This window comes from Lemur catta, chromosome 15 (genome assembly GCF_020740605.2).
Source record: "Lemur catta isolate mLemCat1 chromosome 15, mLemCat1.pri, whole genome shotgun sequence".
In the NCBI taxonomy this organism is placed as follows: Eukaryota; Metazoa; Chordata; class Mammalia; order Primates; family Lemuridae; genus Lemur; species Lemur catta.
The window spans coordinates 13,647,023-13,669,378 of NC_059142.1; the positions used below are offsets into that span (position 1 = coordinate 13,647,023).

At 54.6% G+C, this 22,356-nt stretch overlaps 1 protein-coding gene across 2 annotated transcripts in view; it reads left to right on the top strand.

The window, feature by feature from the left end:
• The first annotated feature begins 13,432 nt into the window (after positions 1–13,432).
• The window catches only part of WSCD1 (WSC domain containing 1), a 49,093-nt gene continuing 40,169 nt past the window's right edge, over positions 13,433–22,356 (top strand). The window contains exon 1 of one of the 2 annotated variants that reach the window (XM_045526003.1): positions 13,433–13,531. The gene's annotated coding sequence lies outside the window, so the exon portion shown is untranslated. The remainder of the gene's footprint in view (positions 13,532–22,356) is intronic. The other variant, XM_045526004.1, reaches the window with a different exon arrangement.

Below are 22,356 nucleotides of genomic sequence, written 5' to 3' on the forward strand. Positions count from 1 at the left end.
CATTTTTCAGATGGGAAGACTAAGACTTGGAAAGACTAAGTCACTTGCCTAAGGTCATGCAGCTCAAAAGTGGTGGAGCTGAGAGTCGCACTCTGGCCCCTGAGGAACCTCAGGGCTTTCCTGTCCCGCCACCCACTGCATCCCTCCCCACGGCTTGCCACGTGCACGAGGGGCAGGCAGGAGTGGGCTGGGGCTGACACTTTGTGTAGAGGAAACAGCATGGCCCAGGCAGACCTGGGCGTGATCAGCTACATAATTTGCAGGGCCCAGTGCAGGGTGAGAATTCCTAAGAATTTCAAGATGGCAACAGCAGGATGTTGAACAAGGTGTGGGCCTTTCCAGATGCTGAGCCCCGTGAGCCTGTGCGGGTCCCACACCCAGGCAGACAGCCCACGTTTGGGCAACCAACCACCACTGTTTCCTGTCTGGGGCTCAAGAGGGAATGTGGTAGGTTTTGTGGTTTCCGATGAGAGTGGTGTGGGCCTTTTCTGCAAGGCCAGAGGGTTTGAATTTAAACCTGTAGGGGTTGGGGAGCCAGTGAAAGGTTTTGAGAAACCAGCGATCCCGCCTAAGATTGTGCTTCCAATCTCAGATCCCTGGAAACACAAAAAAGAGGGGCTGGGTGGGCCGCAGTCGTCCTTCCTGCAGGTGATTCTGACAGGGGGCCTACTTAGCACAGCCTGCGTGGGACCTCTTGCTCACGTGAGCGGATCCGGTCAAGAAAGTTCAGAGGCTGCAGTGGGAAAATACTCATTTAGGGGATGTTGAATCCATTAACACAGTATTTAAAAAAATAAGTCTCAGCTGGAGGAAAATATTTAAATAGAAGTCATTAGTGAGCATATTTCTGAAGCCAACAGTGCCTAATAAGTCAAAATTGCTTTCCCTAAAAATGAAACCTATTGAAGGTTTTCAACCCCTCTTTTTGAAGTGCTCAATTAGGGTGAAAAAAAATCCATAGCTCTCCCTGGCTTGAAATTGTTGAAAGGCAGGAGTGCTTTCTGGTTAGGCATTGTCCAACCACAGTGATACAAATCAGCCCTTTAAGATAATTTATATCTCGGAGAGCAGTTCGGAAATGGGTCTGCTTGGAGCTAAAAGCATCGTAAATAAGCTGGGCTGGGAGACTGTGCCGGCTGCGCTGGGGAATTATAGAGTGGTCTCCGGCTGCCCCCACTAGTGACATGGGGCCTGCTCCCTCCTGGGCCACGTGGGCCACGAGACAGCAGGACCCATGCTAGCCAGGCCACACCCATTGTCCTTGTGGGAGACTGAGCCTCAGAGAGGGGCAGGGGACCGTCCATGGTCCTACAGCAGGGCAGGGCCGGAGCCTCCTGCCTGGCCTTGCACCAGGTACCAGGACTGCCACCTCCCTGAGGGCCAGCTGAGCTGAGGAAGGACAGACAGGTACCAGAGGACCCAAAGACACTCTGGCAAGTACAATGTATTAGCGCCATGATTAAAACACATACACGAAAGCACTTGCGTGTGTATGTGCGTGCATGTACATCTTTATGCACACATGGACATGTGCACGTGTACATATGTGCATACAGATGCATCTGTGTAAGTGCATGTGCCCGTGTGTCCATGTGGATGTGCTAGATAGCATTACACATGTGTTCTTGATGTGCGTTTATGTACAGTGCCCGTATACATGTGTATTTATGCTCACAAACATATGTGTGCATGTGTATGTGTGTGTTCACATGTGTGTGTGCATATGTGTGTCTGTGATTGGATTGGGGGCACCTAACTCAGTCTGGCGGAGTCAGAGAATTGAATCCAGGGGCTGAGGGTAAAGCCTCGGGCAAGGCTGGCAGGACGTGGGCGGTGAGAGCGGCTGTTTGAGAAGGGGCTGGTTAAGGGGCTGGTGCCTGATGTTGCAGGGCCTTGAAGGATCACAAGGCCAGACCTGCATTTCAGATGCCATAAATGCCTGCTTATGAGATGAAATTATTTTTCTCCAATTTTTCCCTCAGGAAAGATTCCTCCCAAATTCTGTCATGTAACAAACAGGGCATTGTCTGGAAATCAGTGGTCCCCAACCTTTTGGCACCAGGGGCTGTTTTCATGGAAGACAATTTTTCCACGGACTGAGGCGGGGATGGTTTCGGGATGATTCAAGCGCATTACATTTATTGTGCACTTTATTTCTATTATTATTACATTGTAATATATAATGAACTAATTATACAACTCACCATAGGTTGGGGACCCCTGGTCTACATTATTTCAAAAAGCAGTACTGCTTGGAGACAGTTGCAGTAGCCTGAAACCCCCTCAATCTGTTGGTAAAAATAAAAGGAGACAAAGAAATTGAATATAGACAGAATGATTAATTATTCCTGGGAGTCTGACCCCATCATTGTCGGACATAATTGTAGGCAAACCTTTCAGGGTTATCTTGAGAAGGCCATGAAGAGGCTGTTTGCTCTGAGAGGCGGGTCCTGCAGCTGGGAGAGGTGCCTGTGGCTTAGGTGTGGCAGACCCAGACCTGTCTCCCTGAAAGATAAAAGAGAATTCTGACCACACATGGAGGACGGGCCCCTGGGGGCTTCGGCTGTGCAGCCCGATCTGCAGTGGGGGTGGGTGGAGGTGGGGGTGGGGCCCAGAGGTGGAGGGGAGGCTTGGGGGCGAGGCCACAGCTGTCCCAGCCAGATAGTGCAGGGGCAGGGGTGTCTCTAAAGTGCCGCATTTGCTCAGAGCCAGCTCGGTCTGCCTGGAAATCGAGGTGACAGAGACTTAGTGACTCCTGGCACTTGCTGTCACTTCCCATTTCCCTGCTCTTCCTAGCTTGGTGGGAACAGGGTGGAGGCTGGTCAGAGAGCCTGACGCACACCTGAGCCCCATCAGCCCTCAGGAGTGAGGGCCCAGGAGGGGCCCTGGGCTCTGCTTGCTGGGAGGGGGGACAGGAGCGTTGGCAGTTGCTGAAACTGCTTCCTCACCTGAGGACCCTGAAAGGGAGCAGGTGGCCCCACTTCTTTGTCCTAAACTCAGCTCGAGATTCTAAGGGTCAAACTCATACATAAATAAAAAGGCCCTTTTCCATGTGTCCCACCACTGGTCGCCATGGCAACGGCAGGCCGGGGTGATGGTCAGGATGCACCACCACTCCCTGCTCCACGTCCTGGCTTGCACCCGCTGCTGAAGAACTTCCGGGGGCTCTGGGCACCCAGCTCAGCACATGGTCCCGGGCGGGGACCGAGGGGCTGGGTGGGCTGAGAAGGGAGAGTGAGCCCCCTCTGCTGAGCGCGTCTTCCCTGCCCCGGGCGGACGTTGTCCTGGGCTCTGGGCAGGCAGCAGCCCCCACCTGCAGTAAGGCTGGTGTTGGAGGCAGACACTATGAGACTATAACTACAAACTGGGATAAAATTTCTGGAAAAAAAACAAAGTCATGCCTGTGAGGTGCGAGGCACAGTGCTAAGGACCCAGCAGGCCTTCTCGTCTTTAACCCTCACGATCTCCGCGTTTCAGATGAGGCTCTGTGAGGTGCGGGGACTTGCTGGAGGACACGCAGTCACGTGATTGGCCAGTCTGCTGAGCGTCTGGGGACTGGTGAGTTCTTCGTCCACTGCAGTTCTGTTCCTTGTCACACCTTGTCCCTCAGCTCCTGCCAGGGAGAACACATAAGAGGAAACAGAAGGAAACAGACGGAACGTGGATGGGCACTGCATTTATTCCAGTAACTTCGCCCTCCCTTCCTGCTGCCGTCCTGTTACAGAATGGACTTCTCCTGTCTGTGAGCCAACAGGCCCAGGGGGCTGGCGCTGGGGGGTGGGGGCTGCAGGGAGACTGGGAATTCCTTTCCCGCGCTCTCCCCCAACCCTTGGTAGCTCAAGGACCTCAAAGAGAATAGCAGCCCTTTGTCCCTCCGCAGTCCCCTGGGCAGTAGCAGTGACATTGGCCGTGTCCTCTGTTAGCAAGAGCCCAGCAGCACCTTCTCCATGGAATGTCCTTCCTCATCTGCGAGGTGGAGGACAAGCGTGTGTGGGGGCTGTAAGATGACTGTACGGGGGCAGGAGGCCAGGGCTTCTCCGATGGAGGAGCCGCAGCTGCCCCCGTGTGTCCTGTGGCCTTGAGGCCAAGTAGACCTGGGCTCCAGCTGTAGCTTCCTCACTTTCTAGTTGTGTGATCCACTCCTCTGAGCCTCAGTTTTCCCATCTGCAAAACGGGACTAAAATGGTACACATTGTGTCAGGTTGTGAGGAATGTTAGTTACACAAAATAACATGTGGAATGCTTAGCACAGGACCCAGCAACCTTGCTGTCTGCAGCAGGGGACAGACAGGAGGCATAAATTCTTTCTAGGGCAGTAAAAATCTCAACAGGTCTACACCATAAACACACAAACACATACAGACCTTTCCCCTTGTTTTGACCCTGTTTTTCTCCATCCTGGCTCTTGTCCCAAGCACAAAGCTATCAGGACCTGGCGGGGAGGGGGAAGCTACAGTGCAGATGTGGAATCTGGGAAGGCTTTGGGGAGGAGGCAGCATCTGTCCTGGGTCCTGAAAGATGGCAGCCTCAGAGATAAAGGGCAGAGAGGGAGAGGGTGTTCCAGGCAGAGGGAACAGAGTGGGCAAACTCCAGAGATGGGCTGGCACAGGCTGACTGGAGAGAAAGACAAAGAACATGGCAACAGCAGGAGCCAGGACCAAAGGAGGATGGGTCAGGAGTGAAGGGCCTCCGATGCCAGGCTCCAGAATTCGAGCTCATTCTGCAGGCTGTGAGAACATCGAGAAGGGCGGTGAGGAGAACACGTCAGGGTCACACGCACACTATTAGACCAGCCGGTGCCGGGACAGATGGGGGGCGCTGTGGGCAGAGCCTGGTGCAGACACGAGCAGGTCAGGCTGGAGCAGATGAGAGTCATTCAAACAAGGTTTAGAGATGTGGAATGGACGCGGCGTAGCAATGAGGTGGGGTAGGGTGAGAGAGGCGCAGTCCTGAGGCTGATGCTCGGGTTTCTAGCTCAGGTCTTGGCTGGATGGTGCCACCATTAACTGGGAAGGGAGCGCGGGGCAGGAGAAGCTCGGGAGATTGGAGAGGAGATGGGTGGCCCAGTGGGGGACAAGCGGTCCTCAGCTGCTGGCGGGTCACCCACGGGGAGGGGCTGGGCAGACAGCTGGGGCAAAGGGCAGAGGGCAGAGGGAAAACCAGGCAGAGAAGAGGCCTGGAGACAGAACTTTCAGGAACATCTTTGCTTAAGAAGCAAGCGGGAAAAGAGGAGCCTGCGGATGAGATAGGAGAACAGAGAGATAGAGGAGGTAGAGGGAACTCAGGAGGTTGGCACCTTGGGGGCAGCAGAGGGAGGGAACCATGGCAGCAGAGGGCAGGGCAGGTGGGGATGGGGAAGTAGCCCCTGGATTTGACAGTCAGGAGGGTCTTGCTGACATCTGGGGACGGGGGGACTCTTTCAGGCAAGTGGTGCGGGCGAGAGGCAGATGGCAACAGACAAAGTGAGGGTGGTGGAGGGTGGAGGCCGCTGAGCACACCTGGGTGCTGAGAGGGGGGTGGGAGGGGTGAGAGGGTGACCTGGACAGGTGTGGAGGCGGAGACTCCCCCATGTGGAGACTCAAGGAGGAGCAGGGGGAGAGGAGGGAGAGAGAAAGACAGAAGTGGCTGGAAAGAGATGACTGGTGGGGTCCAGCCGCAGAGGGAGCGGAGGGGAGGGATTCTTCCTGAGAGAGGGGTGGGCACAGGAGGGCAGAAGACACAGAGAGTTCTGAGATGAGGGCAGAGGAGAGTTCTGGACACATTGGCCTTTTCCCTAAAACCAGAGACTTGGAAGTTCAGTCTTCTCTCAGAGGCGGTTGCAGGGCGGTGGAAACGACAGGGAGGGGGGATTGGAGCGGAGGGGGGAGGCACTTGGCCTGTGACACACTGACGTGTGAACACACGCCGGCAGAATTCAGAGTAAAGCCAGGCCGATCAGCTGGGATGAAGATTGTGGGCATCAGGAAGGGTCTGCTCAGGGCAGACTCTGGACATCCAACTGAGGAACCCAGAACATTCTGGGAGGGCTAGATGCTCAGTGCTATCTGGAGCTCAAAGATAAGGCAGGCTGAAGGGTGGGGACATTCCTCCTGCCACCCGTTTGAGTTTGGTGACCCCTGTATGTTCTGCTCACTCCTGTGAGGCTGCACCCAAGGTGCACAAGAGGAACACCAGTCTCTCGAGCTGGACTCAGGACGCACAGGGGGGTCTGGAGGCTTTATGCGGCTGGCAGCGTCAGGTCAGGCATTTCTACAAGAGCCTGGTGTGGACCTTTAAACCCTGTGTCACGCACGGCTTAAAGTGGCCCCCAGTGAGCCCATCCTCATGACATCCCCATCCCCCTTGAGTGCAGGAAGAGCCTGTGCTTGCTTTTTACCACCAGTATAAGGCAAAAGTGGTAGGAGGCACTCTTGTGATTTTGCTACATTATATAAGATTCTGTCTTAGCCTCCTGGAGTGAGAGATTCTGCAACCTGAGGAAGCAAAGCACAAGGCTGTAGGGAACTGTGGATGACCTCTAGGAACTGAAGAACTGAAGGCAGCCCCCACCAACAGGCACTAAGAAACCAGGGCTGTCAGTCATACAGCTGCAAGGAAGTGAATGCTGCCAAAATCCAAAGGAACTTGGAAGCTGATTCTTCCCCAGTTGAGCCTTCAGGTGAAAACACAGCTCCGCTGACACCTTGATTGCAGCCTGACAAGCCCCTGAGCGGAAGCATGCCCAGCTAAGCATGCCCAGAATTCTGATGTACAGAGACTACGAAGCAACAAATGCATGTTGTTTTAAGCCACTGAGATTGCAGTCATTTCTTATGCAGCAACAGGAAATTAATACAACACCCAATCATTCACCCATCCATTCACCCACAAATCTACTGATCCATGTCTCACCCACTCTACCATTTACCTCGTCATCCACCCACCATCCACACTTCTACCTTCTTAGCTATCAAACTAAATAGTCCTTAATTCAATCAACAAATATTTATTGAGACTTTGCTACATGCCAGACTTCCTCTAGGAGTTGGGGTGACAACAGTAAACCTGAAGACAAACAAGCTCCGTCCTCTCAGGGAGCATACAGTCTACATATTCATGCCTTTCCACTCACCTGCATAGCACTCTGGGCTCTGTCCATCACCCCTTGGCCCATCTGGACACCCCCAGCCCCTTCACCCATCTCCCCTTCATCCACGGGCTCGCACACCCATCCTTCCACAAGCTCGAAGACTCAGAATATGGAAGCCTGACTTTCCAAGTATTCCACTCTCGTAGTCAGCAGGCATTTGTTAGGAATTCACTGATCCTATGCTGGAACTGAGCAGATTTTTTCCCCCTATACAAATAGACCTTATTTTTCTGACATGCCTTCAGAGACAAGGGGTCCTCTGTTGGTATAGCAGCTCTGGCGTGCCACAGGGGACCTGGGCTATTTTTTCATTTGTGCTCTTCTCCCTTAGAGGGTTGGCTTGTCACTTCATGGTCCCAAGATGGCACAGAGAAGAGCAATGCAGCTGACTTTTAGGTGCCACAAACAGAAAGTTCTAAAAAGGAGAGGGCAGGGAAAGGAATTAAAAAGGACTAAAAATTTCCTTTCTTGAAAATATTTCTAAACAAAGGATTGGGAGAGGGATGCTACAGAGCGTTTCTTGCACCCCCTGACAGCAGTGTGCTGTTTTCTGCAAGGCTGAAGCAAGGGCGGGAGGTGGTCAGATGCTTCAGTGGACGAATCTGTCCACGTGGGTGAAGGGGAGGGGCTGGAGGTGGAGGCTGGGAGGAGCAGTTCTTCCTCTCTGGTGACCCTTCCTCTGCTGCGGGGGCACCTGGCATGACGAGGGGCACGGAATGAATGAGCAGACCCTGCAGACCAGGTGTGCTCTGGGGATCTGTCAGCTGTGCATTCGGAACCAGACATCATGTTACCTCCAGAATTTCATTGCAGCCACCAGCAATCTGCCAGCCCCAATTCTGTTAGAATTCCTCCCACAGCAGCCTCTTCTGCTCCCTGCCTTTCCCCTGGACATTGACCAGCTGTCCTTTACTGGGGCTTGGCCAATAGGCCTCACGCCCCAAGACAACATCAATGGTTATGGATGCCACCAGCTTCAAAAAATCCTCTAGTTTGTGATGTCTGGTTGTTTGAAATGAGCCCAGTGGATATTCTCCCTGGCCAGTACCACTCAAGACTGTCAAGATCACAAAAAGCAAGGAAGAAATGAGGAACCATCACAGACCCAAAGAGACTGAGGAGACAGGATGATGCAATGCAACATGGTACCCAGGACTGGATCCGGGAACAGAAAGAGGACACTAATGGAAAAACTGGTGAAATCCAAATAAAGTCTGGTTTAGTTAACAGCAATGTGCCAATATCAATTCATGCCTTCATTCTGATAAAAGGACTATAGCAATATATGATATTAACAATGGGGAAAACTAGTAAGGAACACAAGAGAACTCTGTTCTCTATCCAAAGTGTCTGTAAATTTAAAATTATTCCAAAATGAGAAGTTTATTAAAGTGGACCCATGTCTTCTCTTATCAATGCCATTGTAAGAATGAGGTGCTCCAGCAGCTTAATGTAGAAGACTGCTTGCAAGTTCATGGCCTTTGATGAGTAACTTATGGGGAAATTCATAAAAATAGGACAAAGATGAGATACTTCCTCTACTGCATCTGCCGGCTGTTACATACCAGCTAGGCAGGAGGAGGAAAGCAAGGGCCACTTTTTCCATCCCTTTCACCAGGACTTCCTTGCCACCCCAGCCATCCTTGCCATCCCAGAGGCTCTACATCTACTCCCACCGACTTCTGCACTCGGCGGTCCTTCAATGCTTTCTGTCCCTCAGACTCGCCCAGCTGCTGCCGCTGTGCTAGTAATGAGAGTGGGATGGGCTTAGGCAGTTATAAACCCCAATCCAACAACCCTTATTCCAGCTCCTGCCATGTCAAACCCCACACCAGGGCTGGCTGGAACTGGAAGAATCATCCTACCTGTCATTTACTGACTATGTCCCCTGTGCCAGGGACTGTACACCGGAAATGGAACACTTTCCCCGCTTTGCAGACCAAAAAACTACATCTGGGAGAAATCATGTAATTTGGCCAACCAGAAAAGCAGAGCTGGCCCAAAGCACTCCCATCTTATTTCCCTGACTCCCTTAAAGAAAAGCTCTTCAATCACAACTAGACAACCTGCCCATTTTACAGAGAGGTAAGTTTCAGGTCTGGCTGGAAAAGGAACTGAGGTTTTCTCACTGCCATCTCTGAATTCCTAAAGCTTTCTGGGCACCCATGGCCAATGCCTAGGAAGTTCAGCTGCTTCCAGATCAGACCGGTGCCCAGGGAGGCTTCTCCCTTCCCAGACAGGTACAGATTCCCTGCCTTCCACCCCCGACTCCGCATGTCTGCAGGCGCAGCTCAGCAGGGGGTACCATTACCATCTGTGTCACTGGCATCTTTACGGAGGCATATTTAAGTCGCTGCGGCACTCACAGGAGAAAGCAAGTAAATACACAACCCAGCAAAGTGCTGAACCCAGCCTCAGGCCTGGCTGCAAGGAGTGGGCATCAGATAGTTCACAGCACTATGGAAAAGAAGCACAGAAAGAAAGAAAAAAACTGCATCTCCCCTTTAGAGATGTTGCCAAAGGTTTTCTCAGTCTCTGAATGATGCTTTCTCAGATGATGCAATGTTCCACAGGAGCGAAAGGCCACCTTCACAGGCTGCTCTGGAATGGTCACGCCCGTGTCACCCTGTGAGCCAGGGTACTGGTGGAGCGGCAGCCAAGAGCTGCATGGGTAAAGGAAGGGAACGGTCATGTGCAGGTGGCCCTGGGTGTTGACAGGATACCTGATTCCTCACCCCACCCCAGGACCCCGGCAGGGGGATGCGGTGAAGTGAGCCGTCCACACTCTCCTCTGGGGCTCCCCTGTGGGCAGTAGAATCCCACCGACTGGATACAAACGGGGACCAGTCTGTGAGCAGAGCAAGAGGAAGCAGTCTCTTGAATTCTTGGGAAGAAACATGGGGACCATTGGGAACCTGCTTAGGTTCATTAAAAATATGTCATGCTAGACACATCGCATTTTAAAAAACCAATTATTTATTTAATAAATATTTAGTGAGCATGCCTATGTGCCAGGAATTAAGCTTGGCACTAAGGATGCAGTTTTGAATGAGACAGAAAGTTCCCTGGCTGTGTCGGGGCTTTAATTCTAGTTCTGGGGGCTGTGAGGCTTGGGGAGGAACAGACAGAACACAAACCAATAAATACACAAGGAGATGATGGGGAGATGAGTTTTAAGACTGGGAACCGGACAGCAAGGCAGGAGTGGGCAGCGGCTGGAATGGCAGGGCAGAGCTCTCCGGGGAGGTGGCCTTTGTGGGAAGGGAAAGCACCGCAGGCCTGGTGGATCAGGAGAACATTGCATGTGTGGCATTTCCGGATTTTAGCAAAGCCTTGGAAAAACCCCTTCATGTAATATTTACTCAAATATGTTATGTGCTTATTCTGTGGCAAACTCTGTTTCACGTATGCATTTGGCAGGCATTTTATTTGATCCTTACAAGCACCCAGTAATGGGTACATTTTCTCTAATTTGCAGATGAAGACATTGAGGCTCAGAGAGAGTGTGACTTGCTCAAGGTGACAGAGAGATATGGAGCTGGGTTTGGACCCCCACTCCCATGCCCTGCCTGGGCTTGTCATCCTGTTCTTATGACTGTTCAGGCTGCCTTTGTCAACACGACACAGAAATGTGGGATTGACAGTTCATGACTTGTGGAATGACTGTTTCCAAAGCCTGATGATGACTAGGGGATCACTGTTTGAAGGGAGGTCCTCATGGTGATGGGTCAGGCTTGGTCCAGCCCTGCCTTGTGCACGGGTGTCAATGATCTCAATGAGGCTCAGCGGCCAGTCTCTGGCCAGCCTCTCTCTCCAACCAGCCCTGACTCTGCACCAGCTATGCTAAGTTACTGGTAATTTCTGCAACGCATTACCTGTTTCACACTTCTCTGCCTTTGCAAAGAACGCCTCCCCCATCCTTCTCTGGAATGGCCCCTGCACCTAGTGACCCAGATGGTGCCTACTTCTCCTCCAAGAGCCAGTGTACACGTCATCTCCTTCATGAAGGCTTCCCTGAATCCCTCCAAACTGATGTTGTGAGTCATTTGGTTTTCAACGCACCATGTTTATATATGGCACACACGCCTAGTTGCCTTCCCAACAGCCATCGCCCTGCTTGTTCTTTGCTAACAGAGGGACAATTTTGATTAAGTGGTAATGTGCTCAGAGAAGACTGGCCTTTCCCCAGAGGCTGAATCATAATTAGCCAAACTCATCTCTCTTAGCCAGGTACTGGCTTAGTGGTACAAACAGAGTCCAGTTCTGGCCCATGGGACCTGCCAGGAGGAGGGTCTGGGAATGTTCTTCTTCTCCAATAAAAACAGAAACTCATAGGGAGAAATGTCCCCTTCCTTCTTGCCTTTGAGGACTGTCATTTTTGGAAGTTATAAATAGTGCTGCAGTAGCCATCTTGCAGGCAGGAGGGGGAGGTCCAGTGAGTGACAGCGAGGCCACCCCAGACCCGGCATCACGGAGCTGCTGAATCACTTAACCTGGGAACTGCCCATCTGCAGGCTTCTTGCTCTCTGGGATCATAAACCCTTCGGTTGACACCACTTTCACTTCGGTATTTGTTGCTTAAGGCTGCAGGCATCCTGACTGATACAGCAAAGTTCTGCCCTTGTGGTATGTTTTCACTTTGGGTCTGTTTTCTTGTCCAGTTATTCGCAACAGAAACCCCTTGAGGGGACCGAATCTTTTATCAAAGAGTCTCTAATGTTCAACACAAATTCTAAGACACAATGGGTGCCTTGCTCAGTGAATACATGAAAGGATGGCAGGAAGGAAGGAAGGGAGGGAGGGAGTGAAAGGAAAGGCTAAGCCAGCAGATGGCATGAAGTTAGGAGGCAATGTAAATACTTTGGATCCAATAATTGAGGTCTGCAAAGAGAGGAGCAGATGGAGTCAAGAGCCAAACACGCAGAGATGGGATTAAAGTGAGATCAGGCTGGTCTGATTCTTAGTCCCAGACTTGCAGCAGAGGCAGGGAGGAGTGCATTACTCAGCAGTAACTGGGCATATGCCAGCACCATTGTGGGACCAATTGCTTTTGGAATATGGGCAGGGATGATGTGCAGATAACTACTGAATGGTCCCAGCCATGTGGAGAGAAGAGCTGAGGGGCAGGGAGTTGCACTGTGGTTGGGAGTGACTCTGTCATCAGGCCTCGTCTGGGCAGCTTCCTCATCCCCTCTTGTCTGTCACCATTGCTAGGGAGAAGGGCTTTGCCTCGATGCTGAAATACTTCTGGCCATTTTGACAACCAAGATGCATTTCTCAAGCCCGTGTCAGCTACTTCCTGGTTCTTTCATGCATGTCCTTTCTCAGCATCTCTCCCTGGCCTCAGCAGGTGTCTTCCCACACAGAGGCCATGTGACGCTCCCCCGGGAGGGGGGGAGGGGCAGTGTTGCAGAGCAGGTGCACTGTGGCATTGGGGACGGCAGCTTTTTCTTCTCTTTCCTTGAGGCACCTCTCCTTCCCTGGTGACAGCTACATCAATTCCTCAGCTGAGCTCTCTGTCCCAAGGGGCTGCCGCTCAAGACAGCCACTCCTCCTGAGTGGCAGCTGCAGGGCAGTGCAAGGCCTCCCAGAGGAGCCGGGCTGGAGGTCCCCTGGGCTCTGCTGACTGTGAGCCTCGGTGATTGTCTACCTTTGGGTCTCAGCTGCCAGGGGCACATGAAGGCACCCACAGATTTATCATCAGTTTTAAGTGGGACAACGCATATAAGAGGGCCAGGGCTGGCTTCATGAACCTCCTGTGCTCAGAAAGGCCCTACACTTGGTTTAATGTCCTGCTCTCATCTCTTGAAATTTTTGGTAAGTTTTGAACAAGGGGTCCACATTTTCATTTTGGGCCCTTCAATTTATGTAGAAGGCTTTGAAAACCAAAATGCATTGTAAAACTACACAGTGGGTAACTAGTGCTAATAATAATAATAACACAAATATTCACATTCTGTAAAGGATATGTACGTGGAGGGGCTTTTCTGGAAGGCTGGGAGGCTGAGGCAGCATGGGGCTCGCCTCTCACTGCCTGTGTGGTCACCCGGGGCCCCCAGGGCTCCAGAGCGCTCAACCTTCATTCCTGGGTTTGGACTCTGTTCTAATTCTGCACGTGTTGTGACAGGCTGTGCGAACTTCGGTGAGTCCCTTCCCCCTCTGGGCGCCACTTAAGTGATTTGCATAAAGCGGGGCTCAGCTTGGTCCTCAGGCGAATTCTGCCCCTGCCGCCCTGCACCTGTTGAAAGCCGGCTCCGCTGAGCCTGGCCGGGCAGCTCTGCCCCTAGTGGGAGTCAGAGGCATAAACTCCCTTTCAGGAAGACAGGGTTAGAGCCACCGCCACTTGCTCCTGCCGCCTCTGCTGTCCTCAGCCTCCGGGAGCATCTTAGCAGCCAGCCCTGGGTGAGGACAGGGCCCACTGGTGTGCCTGGCAGGGCAGGGTGGACACTGTGACTTGGGAGCTTCTGAGGAGCAGGGGCGGGGCTGCTCAGAGAGGAAATTCTTAGGTTGGGATCCAGCCTTTATTTAAACAGGGGGATTGTGTATAGACTTGTGACTGTTGAGCAAATGTCCACCTTGGTGTGTGTGTGTGCTTGTGTGTGTGTGAGAGACAGCTTGTGTGTCAGTGCCCAGTATACCCCTCTGTAGAAGCCTGTCTCTGTCAGTGGACTCCAGTGTGTGCTGTTCCTTCTGTGGGTGACTTTATCGAGGCGTGGGACTGTCACTGCATGCCCGTGTGGAGAGGTGCCCCGAGCTGGTAGCAGAGCCCCGCGTGTGCAAGCATGGGAGACGGTGTCAGTGTATTCGTCTGTGTAGGACTGTTCCAGATAGTGTGTGTGTGTGTTCCAGCACGTGCTTGCCCCTGAGAGCGTGTGTGCCGGAAGGTGTGAGTGTCAGTATCCAGCTCTGCATGGGACGGTGACACAGTGTGTGTCTGTGCATTTGTATCCGAGTGCTACAAACCGTGTGACTGTGTGTGTATGTGTGCACCTGTCACAGTGGCCCAGTGTGTTTCTGGGTGAGTGGGGCAGAGCCTGGAGAAAGAGTGTGTGCATGTGCGAGTGTGGGTGTCAGTGTGGCTGTGACACGGTGATTCAGCGTGTAATTGTACCAGGCAGTGTGCGTCTGTCACTGTGTGTCTGCCTCAGAGTGAGCGTGCGGCGTGCTCCTCGGTGTGGCGGTGCCCCGTGTGTTTGCGTGTGTGCCCGGGGTGTGAGCGCCATGGTGTGTGCACGAGAGCCAGCGAGGCTGCGATGCGACGCTGTGGCTGTGTGTGTGTGTGTGTGCCACCCCCAGTGGGTGGCAGCGCCTGTGCTTGGCAGTGGTGCGTGGCCTGCCCCGCGTGCGTGTGTCCCGGGCCGGGGCAGGGTGCGGGTCCCCGCGGGTGAAGCCGCGACCCCTCCCCCGGGCAGCGGGCGGCGCGCGCCGGCGCCTCTAGGACCCGGTGGCGGCCGGCCGCTGTCGCCGGGCCGCGCGAGTGAGCATGTGCAGAGCCGGGCGCCCGCTCGCCCGCTCGCCGCCCGCCGCCCGCCGCCCGCCTCCAGCTCCGCACCCGCGCGCTCCGCCGCCGCCGCTCCGCCCGCCGCTCCGCAGCCCGGGGAGCCCGGCGGCGGCGCCCTGTCCCCGGGCGCGTCGGTCCGCTCGCCGCGGGCGGCCGGGGACGTGCGGGCGCCGGGGGCGCCGGGGCTCCGGGCACTGCGGGGCTGCGGGCTCTGCGCCCCGGGGAGGCGGGCGTGTGGCCGCCGGCGCCCCAGCCGGCCGCGATCGCGGGGTGAGTCCTGTCTCCCGGGCGCCCCAGCTGGGACCCCGGCGCGGACTGCGAGCAGGGTTTTCCCTCGCTGCGGGCAAACAAGTTTGTGTAGACGCGGCTGGGCGCGCGGCGGGGCTGCACCTGCTCCGGCTTCGGGGCGGGCGTGCGGGGGGCGCCCCGCCGGGGAAGGGGCGTGCGAGCGGGTGCGGGTGCGGGGAGCGCCTCGGCGCCGGCGGGAGTTGCGGGAGCCGCGTCCTCCTCCGGGAGTCCTGGGAGACCGTCCGTTTCCGGGGGGCGCCGCGGTCGGGCGGGGACGGGGCGAGGGCAGGGTTTGGGGTGCGCACAGCCTCCCTCCGAGGCCAAGACGTTTACCCAGAGGCAGCTCCCTCTCGTTCCGCCACCGAGCCAGGCTTCCGGTCAGCGGAGGGTTTTCTCCAGGCTCTTGGTGAACTTGAACGCAGGCAGAGGCAAAAGCGACACGGATGTATTTTGTGCAGAAAATTACCCCGAGTGGATGTTTGCATCTTCCCAGGTGTGGACGGACACTCAGGACCGGAGGCTTCCAATTGCGTTTTTCTTTCGTACTCAGAAGCGTCCCAGGCTGGGCATTTTCCTGGGCATCTGGGCTCAGGATGATAGCTGCTGGGTGCTGGCTCGCCCCGGGGAGGGGACCTCTGTCTCTCCTGCTGAGCAGTAGCAAGGCTGATACAGGGGTTCCAGCCCCACAGCTCTCGCCCTGTCCTCAGCTGCTCTCAGGATGGGCAGACTCAGGACTCCGCTATACTTTTCTAACATTAGATGCCATCATCCCTCTTGTTGCTTCGGTTTATGGAGGTACTTGGGTCAACCCACTTTGGGACCCCATGGTTAGGATCAGGAATGGGGGGCCTTTCTTTTTTCCTTTGAATTGCCTGGGTTATCTCACAGCGGGGCGCAGGCAGGGAGGGCTGGTGGGGAGTGACAGAGTTAGAGGACGCATGACGCTGGCTCGCCTGCCCTGTCTCAGGACCCCCTACTTGACGCTGGGAGTGCTGGGGACAGGACTGAGGGAGTTTCCTGCCCGTGTGGAAGAATGAGGTTTGTTTCTCTCGAGCATGCTCCCCTCACACACACACTTAGCCTGGCTCTCAGAATCCCCCTGGAGAAGGTGCTGCGGCAGGTGGGCTGCTAGAGCCAGGGTTTCTACGAGGAAGAGCAGGAGCTCTCCTGGGCACGGTGGCTGGGTGGGCGACTGGGCTGGTGAGCTGTGCCTGATGGCCTCACCTCCCCCACCAGAAGCCCCCTGGCCCTCACCCGCAGCTTTGTTTTGGGGGCGAGGGGATCCCCCTCTTCAGTGGGTGTGGGAGCCCTATGTGGTGCTGTCCTGTGGCTCGTGTCATGTCTGGTCGGAAGTGAAGAGAAGCTGGGATCGGGCAGCACGCCGACTCCCGTCCCTCCCTCCTGTCTCCCTCACCAGGCAGAAGTGGATGTTCTGGGCCACCAGTTGGTCTGCTGCTAAGGCTTGAGCCTCCAGCCTGGTCAGTTCACCTGGAGCACTGGGGAGTGAGTCCCAGAGCTGGTTCCTTGTGCCGTCATCCTGAGCAGGTGGCTCAGAGCCTCTGAATCCAGAGTTTCCAGGCCCTGATAGAACCACCTTTGAGCAGGGCCCCTGGGAAAGGCGTTTCTCTTTCTCTTTGTACTCCCATCTGGCTCAGACCCGAGTCAGCCTTAGTGGGGCGAGCTCCCCCACTCTTCCTCTGGAGACACAGTGGGGTCAAGGCCAGGGACTCTGGGGCAGCTCAGTGTTTAGGCCTTCAAGGTGTTCATCCTTAAGGTGCAAGGGATAATCACACATACCTGCAGAGGCAGAGCTGGGCCCTAACACCTGGGGCCAAGCTGGGCTGGAGGCTCGCCCTGCCCTGCTCATTTGGGAAATGAGTTAGTGAACGTGGCCTTCCTCTGCCTTTTCCCTGGGCTCATGGTCTTGCCTTCACACTGCTTCCTTTAATCTCTGCTCATCATGGCTTTGATAATAACCATGTTGATGTACGGCCTGGAAAATTATCGGAAGTGTGCCACTTTTGGAGAACGTGGTCAGGGAGGAACTCTACCTATGTGCTGCCTCTTGGTGTGGATGTGAGAAGTGGATGGAAGAATGGGCTGGATTAATTTTGTAAGCTACAGAATACGGTGCACCTATTGGTAGCTGTTAAGTCCCCTCCTGTTCCCTCTGCTTCCCTTCCGGCAGCTGGAAGGCACAGGGGATTTGAGCCCCCTCCCAGAGGTGGCTCCCTTGGCATGAGGGGACAATGAGTGTTCTGAGGACAGGAATGCACAGGGTATCTTGGGCCCTCTCCCATAGCTTGAGTCCCCATCCCAGTGGCGAGTACCAAGCGAGAGAGCGTCAGGTGTGACTTTGGTTGGGTACTCTACTCGTCCAGATGTAGCCAAGTCACTCTGAGGTTTGAACACCTGTTTACCTGTCAGACTCTGAGATAGTACCGAGACAACTGTCAAGGGTTCACCACTAGATGGAAAAAACACATAAACAGGTGAACAAAACAGAGCTCGATAAAAGAGGTAGCCCAGAGATAGCCCGGAAGAGGTTGTGATTGGCCCTTTCAAGAGTGGGATGGACTCAGATTAACCAGCTGGAAAGGGGAATGTCAGTCCCCAAGGTGGTGTCCTGTCTTTGCAGCCCCACCCCCTGGAATGGTGCTTGGAAGGACCTCTGTCTCTGGTATTGAACAAATGAAGGCCGTATGATATGGAAGGTGACGCACACTTAGAAGCAGAGAGTTCAGTCTAGCAATGTCCGTCTTTGTGCAAGTTAATTGGCCCTCTCTCTGTCTCGAATTCTGCATCTATATCATGGGGATGATAATGATTTTGACCTCACGAGTTTGTGGGAAGATCACTCATTCATTTGTTCATCCAATCATTCATTCAGTGCACTTGATAGTCTGTGAAAGTACCTTGAAATTTCTAACATGGGATATTAAAAATTATTCTTAGTTGTATGAACCCTAGCAGTGGGTTTACTGAACGGTTTCCTCTCTTTGCATTGAATAGCATTTTGACCTTACCTTATTGTTATGTTTTATGCCTTTTAGCAAGTTTTTTTTTTTTTAATTTTGAACTTTTTCTCTGAAGTTCTGAAGTTCAAAATATCAAGAGATTTGCCTGATCAAAGGCAGGGACTCCACCCACTTCTATTTCCCAGACTTTGTTCTCACCAGGGGCCCAAAAAGGTTTATGTTTGTTGGGTCCCTTGCTCCCTCTCACAGCCTCCAAACCCCAGAGGTGTTGGACCCCGGAGTGAGGGCAGCATGGCCCTGAGCAGGGAGGGTGTGCAGCGGGCACTCATTTCCTGGGGCCTGCCCTGTGCCCACCCAGAAGTGGGCAGAGGCACTGACTGTGCCTGGGAGAAGAAGTAGGGACATGAGCAGGCAGCCCTGACTCAAGACAACACACCACTCAGGCACAGTTCTCTGCAGCATCCAGCCTCGCTTTCTAGTGGTGAGGAGTGACTCTTTCTGGGGATCATGGAGGCTTCATGGAAGAGGTGGCCTTGGAGCTGAGCCTTGATAGCCTGAAGCCTTTCCAAGCCATGAGATGGGGCACAGCCATCCCTGGCTGGCAGAAGAGCATGCGTGAGGGTGTATGAAGCATCGCACACTGGCCTGGTGGGTTACAGGGCTCTGGAAAGACTATTAAGACAGAGGGTCTGGGAGATTGCACCGAGAAGGGCCATTGAATGCCGTGCTAAGGAGCTGGGCCTTGGTCATCTGAGCCCTGGGGAGACATTGCAGGCTGTAGTGTCATTAGTTCTTTATTTAGAAAGAACGCGTTCTTAGACTGCTGGAAGGGGACAGCCTCTAGGAGGGGGATGGGGTCCAGATGCTAAGTGCTGAGCCCAAGCAGGGCAAAGGCAGCGGGTAGAGGGCTAGGGAAGGTCAGGGGAGGGGAATCCAGAAACTCTACACCCAGCTGGAGGCTCCTTCATGCACTAAGCCGGGGTCCTGAGGCTGAGCCCCCAGCTGCCAGTCACTGAGGCTGGGGCTGTGCTCCGAGTCCCTGGGACACAGGTGCCCATCCCCTTCTTGTCTAGAGAGGAACATGCTGGGCCCTATTCTTTTGTCTTTAGGGCTCTGCTAAGAGCTCACAGCTCTGAGTCCCCAGAGGTTCGCAGCCTTGGTGCAGTGGCCACAGTGGCTGAGATCCCTGTGGGGGTGTCTGGAGTCATTCTGTCCTCAGCTGCCACTGCCTGTCCTCTTTGGCTGGGGGGAGGGGTGGCAGGGAGGTAGAGTCACATGAGTGAACCCCAGTGGCCTCTGGTCAGGCCTGGGCCAGCTCTGAGTCCTGTCCTCTAGCCCCCAGCCCCAGGAACTGCCTCCTCTACCCTTGCCACCACCCCCAGCCCTCCCCACTGCTACCCTTTGGTCTCTGGACCCCCCGCCTGGCCAAGAGGTGGCCATCTGGCCAGCCCACTGCAGCCCTCCTTCAGTCTCAGACTGCTGCTCCCCCCCCCATGGCAACCAAGTAACAGGCAAAGGTTCAGGTTGTCTGAGGCTCCACGTGCTCAGAGTTCCTGCTCCCTCCCGAGACTTCCAGAAGCCCTTTTGTTGTATTATTCTCCTCTCCTTCCAGAGAGAGAGCTCAGGGTCTCTCTCTCCCCAGGCCCTGCTCTCCTCTAGGGTGACCCCAGGGCCCCGGAAGGCCACTGGGCAAGGCAGCAGGTGTACCCATTTGTCCAGCCCTGGTGCCCCCTCCCACATAGCCGAGCCTGGGGCAGGGGTGGAGCCCACCAGGCTCCCCCAAGCACTTCACGGGATTCTGAGACGGGAGGTGCCTGTGGGAGGCCTTGGGGGAAATTGTCCAGATTTCAGAGGAGGGGAGGGGCTGAGGCTGCCTCCCCGCAGCTCCAGGAGGCCAGATCGCTTACCCACAGGGCGGTGTCTGGAAGGTCTGGCTCCTGGGACGCCATGTGTGGCATCCTCTCCAGGAGCTTAGGCCTGGCGTGACTTCAGAAGGTTGCTGACCGAGGCACGCTAAACTCCTTTCAAGAATAAATCTCGCCTCGTGTGAAGCCAGAGCGGGGGTGGGGGGTGGGGAGAGGCAGGAAGCTTAGCGGGCACAGGGTGGGCTTTGGGAGCGCGTGACCTGGTCCGAGCGCTGGCCCTGATTTGTCTGACTGTGGGCAGCGGGCTGCACCCAGCTCGGCTCTCAAGCGCAGTAAGCAGGGCATGCGCTCGGTGGCTTATGCGGAGTAAATGAGACGGTGCAGGTAAAGCGCACAGCCCGGTCTAACCTATTTATTAACTCTGCGAGTGCTTAATAAATGGTGGCTTTGAAAAATAAAGCAACTGCTAACAGCAGTCTTAGCACGAGGATTAGCTTCAAGCAAGAGTGCGATCCCGGGTGCACCCTGGGGAGTGGGGGGCTAAGGAAGGGGGGCCCTTGGGTCTGATTTCCACAGTGACGCAGCTGCTGCAGGCCTGTGCTCCAGCCTTTCCTTGCTTACGTTCCGTAACCGGCGCACGCAGCAGTCCGTAGGTGCGAAGTTTCACATCCGCTCCGATGGGATCCCATAAGGCCCATTTACCCCCGTTTAACAGACAAGGAGCCCGAGGCCCTGCTCTGTGCAATGCTTTGCCCAAGGTGGATTGGCTATAACGGAGGGCCTGCTGGCTTCGGGGGTGCAGTGGGCACAGCCGCGAGCCGTTGTGCAGATGCTCCCAGTTTCCTAGCCCACCGCAGGCCTCTTTCGGGTTCAGTGACTCAACAAACATTTCTCGTCACTGCCCTGCTAGCTGTGTGTTGGGGTCTGGGGACATGGAGATGAATCAGGTGTGATCCATGCCCTGGAGACACTGCCAGCCTTGAGGAGAGGTGAGCGCGGCTGAAAGTGGGGGATGACTGGCAAATGCGATGTTGGCAGTGAAGTGTCGTGGAAGTCTAGGGCAGGGGGACAAGTTCCTGACACTTCTGGGCACGCCCTATGCCCCCCAGCCCACCTGCAACGAGTGTTCTGGGTTGGGAATCTGCTTTGTGATTTTAAAGGTGGGGAGTGGCAGCCTGCTTCCTAGGAGACCTGGGTCGTGGAGCTCCGGGCTGCACACGGCTGTCTGCTGTGTCCACACCCAGCACCCTCTTCCCTAGACCGAGGGAGGCCCTCCAGGAAGGGGGAGCACCAGAGAGCACTTCGGAGGACTTTGGAGGGAGCCTGAGGAGATGGGTTGAATCCTGACTAATTAGCCCTGACCTCTCCCCACCCCTCCCCTGCATGCATCATGTGTCCAGATCCTCCCTGTAACATGTATGTGGAATTCACACCACGTCCTGCCTTCAAGATTGTGAGCTGTTGAGCCATTGCCCACCGTCCTGCTCCATCTCATCAGAAACTTTCTTTCCACAGCAGGAGTGCTACCCTCTCTCCTTTTATTATAATTGTATAGGATTTTTCACTGATAAGATCCCAACCCTGTAAACAGAACCCCTTTTTGAGCACCTGGAAACCCCTCTTGGTAGAATTACAACACAGAAAGGACAGCATATAAAGCCCAGGCGCTCTTGTTGACTTCTGTGCATCTGAAAGCCCTCGACTCTGTTCAGCTGCATCCTCTGGCTGCCTGGGGCCTGTGCCCACACACTGCTCCATCTCTCCCGCCTTTCAGGCTCATCCACAGCTCTCGGTAGGTAGAATGTGAGATTTCACTTCCCTGACCCCCAGGAGCAGGTTTCTGATATCAGGATTTGCCGATCAGTTTATCTGTCCTCTTGTTCCTTTTTAAAAATGTGTTGGGAAACAAAGATTGCTCACTCTGCCAGGCCTCCTGCTGGGGCCAGAGTTAAGAAAATGAAGCCGGTGTGGCCTGTAGCCTTGAGGAGGTCACAGTCCTTCAAGGACGGCTGGCAAGTGGATGGACAATTAAGATCAGCCCAGGATGGTGAGTGCTGGGATGGGGCCAGCATGTGCTGTGGGAAGACTGAGGAATCTTCACCAGCATGTGGCTGGTGGGCAGGGAGAGCTTCTCGGTGGAGGCTCTGACACCTGGGCTGAGCTTTGGAGGATACACAGGAATTTGCCAAGTGAAGAGGGAGGAAAAGGCATAAAAGGTAGCATGTGCAAAGGCACTGAGGCAGATGTGCTGAGATACAGGTGGCTCCGCGGGAACGTGGAGAGAGAGAGAGAGAGAGAGAGTGTGTGTGTGTGTGTGTGTGTGTGTGTGTGTGTGTGAGAGAGAGAGAGAGAGAGAGAGAGAGAGAGAGAGAGAGAGAGAGAGAGAGAAAGAGAGACGAAGAAGCTGAAGGCCGGGGCCTGGTGAGAGATGAGGCTGGATCACGAAGGGGCCTTGCATGTCATGCTAAGGAGCTTGGAGTTTATCCCAACAGCCACGGCGAGCTATTGAAAGGGATTTTAAGCAGGGGAGCCCCATGATCAGATTTGCGTGTTAGGAGGATCACCCTGGTAGCCCTGTGGAAGGTGGATTGGAGG